This window comes from Trachymyrmex septentrionalis, unplaced genomic scaffold, assembly GCF_001594115.1.
Source record: "Trachymyrmex septentrionalis isolate Tsep2-gDNA-1 unplaced genomic scaffold, Tsep1.0 scaffold23, whole genome shotgun sequence".
NCBI classification, from domain to species: domain Eukaryota; kingdom Metazoa; phylum Arthropoda; class Insecta; order Hymenoptera; family Formicidae; genus Trachymyrmex; species Trachymyrmex septentrionalis.
Genome location: NW_017305386.1, coordinates 755,497 through 759,251, shown reverse-complemented (window position 1 = coordinate 759,251; position 3,755 = coordinate 755,497). Strand labels below are relative to the sequence as shown.

The following is a 3,755-nucleotide window of genomic DNA, read 5'->3' as shown; positions in this document are numbered from 1 at the left end:
TCTCTCTCTCTCTCTCTCTCTCTCTCTCTCTCTCTCTCTCTCGTGTATGTATTTATTTCACTTGCACATCGTATGCACGAGATGCATCATACTGCTCTCTCATTGAAGGGCATCCTTCCGCGTATGTATAATAATTCTTCGGCGCTGAATCCCATCCGCTGTACTAACGATTAACCAAGGCGATTTGAATCCGCTTGAATCCGGCCAACCACAGGCGCGGCGCGGGCGGCGAGCGACGGAGGGCGAGGGTTGATTAAGTCATTCGTTCTCGCGATCACTGTGATTTCGAAGGGAAGAAAATGTAGGGGATCCGTAGGCTACGATGCTACGAATCAATGCAGGAAGGAATAAACGCGAGCGAGCGAATATGCGGCGGGCATACGAACGCTGTTCCATAATCATTTCGATCGGGTTGAGAGAGGCAGGTGGGCCAAGTAAATGGAAGGATTCTCCGTCTGAAAAGCGCCCGGGGCGTCCGCCGCGCCGGTAAGATTGGCATAAAGTATGGATGCGAGACACGCGAGAGACGATCGCGCCACGCTACAACGCACCGGTAGCGCCGCCATGCGATGCGATGCGGCGTTTGCTGATGTGTTCGTTGTGCGTAGGTGATCTTCGAGGAGACATAAATTTCCGCGAAATGACAGACGTGACAAACGCCTTGGGATCGCCGCACTGCACTGGAGCGTCTGTCTGCCCGCCATCTTTCAAAGGCGACGTTAGATTTAATGCGAAAGGGGATGATCGCCACGTGTTACGACAGTTTTATAATATCGCGCCGGGTTATCCCGTGCCGGGAATCCTGTGCCACAATTCATCCTCGGCGCGACGTACGTTCCTTTATATCCAACGTCACGTCGAATTGTAACGGATGTCGCGGGCGAGCCTTACGAAGAGGTTCGTGTTGACGCTGACGCGGCGTTTCCGAGATATATATGTATTATGCCGGCGCAGCGCAACAATTTTCTTCCAGGCCAGCCCGTGGCCTAGCATGGGTGATTTCCGGCGTTCTCTGAGCCTTCAGAATCATTGCCGCTTTGCTGAACTCTCTCTAGTACTTACAGACAATTTATTTTGTCATTCCCACCGCTTTGCCAGGGATATTTCAATGTCGTTCGCGTGATAATCCCCTACGGATATAAGGAGCAATCTTCTTTTTGTAATTCATTTTTTTTTCCTTCGAACAGATAGACACGTATAGGAAACAGCAGCTTTCTGAGATTTATCGGTTTATGTGTTATCCCGTATTTTTGGCAGCCATTTTTACGTCGAGTTTGCAATTGAATCGGACAATATACGTCGTGCGTCAACCGCGTTTATTTTTCTGACAAAAGCGGTAACGGGGAAACACGAGTACGTTTTTCCGTAAGAAGCATCGCGAAGTTTCGCTCGTCTTCGAAGTTAAATGTCTGCTAACGTCACTCAAGCCGTGTCGATAAATCGCAGAGGCGAGTCGCTGAGGATCATTACTCTTCGAGTTTGCTGCGTTGCTCGATTAGATCTGTCGACCGAGCGAATATGACTCCGCGCTCGCAACCGGTCTTTTTACAAGCTGCAATTTGCTGCTGACCTAAAAAAGCCTGCGTACGCAGTAAAAAACGACTTCCAAAAATTGTAGGACCCATTAGTCGAAATTACATTCCACCGAAACGATTGTAAAAGTCTTACTGAAATGTAGCTACGTTCATTGCACCTGACGTATCATAATTTCTCGTATTATCATAATTACCCGTATAGAATATATTGGTAAGACAATTGATAACACTATAGCTTACAAGGTTTCACGCAAGATCATATAAAGATGATTTCTAGAATAATTCTCAATGCCAAGTCCGAATCTACCGTCGAAATATTTCTATTAGATTTGACATAAGGAAAGGAAATGATTTCCAATATAACGAAAATTTGAAAACAAATTGAAATTAGGAAACAAATAAAAAATGTTAAACGTTTAATTTTTGTTTTTACATGCTTTTAAATTAAAAATTGATTTCACGTTTAGAGTCCAGCAGTAGTTACCCAACATGTTTTCGTCCCGATATACCTCTCTCTCTGACAACGTTTCTCAATTACCATCAAATCCTAGTGGAAATTCGTTCGCCTTGCTCATCACTCAAATTACTCGGAAAGGAATACTACGACATGCTATATCTTAAAAATTCGACCTTACGGAGTCTTTCTAGCGACAGCGTCCTAAAAATACGTTAGAAAAAGTTGTTTCTTTTTCTTGTACTAAAAATTATTCAAGATGTGTATATTAGTATAATCGTAAATACTCTCTCTATAATTTCAATATATTTTATTTTTCATAGAAATATTTCTCATTGATGTAAGAAAAACGAGTTAGTGAAGTTTGAGATCTATTACATCTCTTAATACAATACTTGGCACTTGAAATACTTACGGGCACGAAGTGCATCTACGAAGTAATTTGCAAGCTTCTAGAGGCACGTATACTTTAATGTCAGGAGCTTGACAAAGTTCGACGCTTAATTGACCCACGATCGTCCTAATATAACTTGGCTTCTGTCCACATGCGTGCTCCTCTATTTGGACGAATTAGAGAAGCCAGACGTTCGAACTTGGCGTAATTAAACGGCGGATGCACGCTGACCGAAAATTAAATTTCTCCACGTTGGCACGTCGATCTCGCTTGGAATTAGTTTGTGGCAAATTATGACGTAACTCCGTCAAACTATTTGACGTGGCGCCTCTCCTCGTATTACTCTGATCGAAAATTTGCCATTAATATTTACATTCAGCTTGACATTTATTATTTTTTATAACCAATGGAAATTCAACTCATAATCAAATTTTTGTTTGTGATATTCGAGAGAAGTAAAGGCATTATTGTATTATGCTTTTATATTAAAATTGCATGCGATTGATTTTGTAAATCATTAATAATTTATTTTGCATAATTTATTTAATGTAATTATTATATTATATTCATTTGGTGTGTATGCAATTTTAATTGGATTGTAACATAATACTTGTTTCACAAGCATATATAAAAGTTAAAAGCGTACTACACACATCTCATCCTGTTAATATAAATTACATGTATGCATACTTGATATTAAATTTGACTCACGTGTATATTGAGCGAATTTTTATATTAATTCATGATAATTTTATTTCTATTCCTTCACTTTATATTTTTAGTATCCATTCCACAGATCTGCCAGAAACATCTGCTGAAATATTAACCGCTTTTTTCAAATCGAAATCTGCCAAGATGCGGGATCGTAAATTCAAGGTGCAAAGAACAAACTTAAAATGAAAATAATATCTCACGTACCTCGTTTTTAAGTGCATGAAGCGAAACAACTTGAGTTATGATCCTTCTTCCCGATACATAATAACCCAAGAAACGAGAAGCACAGAATTCATCAAATACTTGGCATAAAATTCACAAATTTTTTACTATTTATATTATATTTTCTATATAGAAACATTATTATAACATATCATTACTATAATGATTTGAATATTATTATTGAACAAGAAATAGTATATTTTATCAGTTTCAACGTTAAATCTTAACGTTGTTCGTAAAAATCATCTTAATTTCTTTTTTTATAAAATTTACAAATTTGTAATATTAATAAATTGATGTATATGTATACTCAATAAAATTACCTTTTTAAAAAAAGATAAAAAAAGGCGCCAAATGTGCGTGTATCTCTCATAAATCCATACAAAATTGTTACATAAACCAAAAAAAAAAAACCAAAAATGTTACATAAATAATA

The 3,755-nt window shown here is 38.5% G+C and overlaps 1 long non-coding RNA gene across 1 annotated transcript; it reads left to right on the top strand.

Annotated features, from left to right (window-relative positions):
- Nucleotides 1–1,453: 1,453 nt before the first annotated feature.
- LOC108748538 lies at nucleotides 1,454–2,725 on the top strand. The gene is made up of 3 exons (XR_001939307.1): nucleotides 1,454–1,746; nucleotides 2,003–2,213; nucleotides 2,313–2,725. It is a non-coding gene; the product is annotated as an uncharacterized LOC108748538 (long non-coding RNA).
- The last annotated feature ends 1,030 nt before the right edge of the window (nucleotides 2,726–3,755 follow it).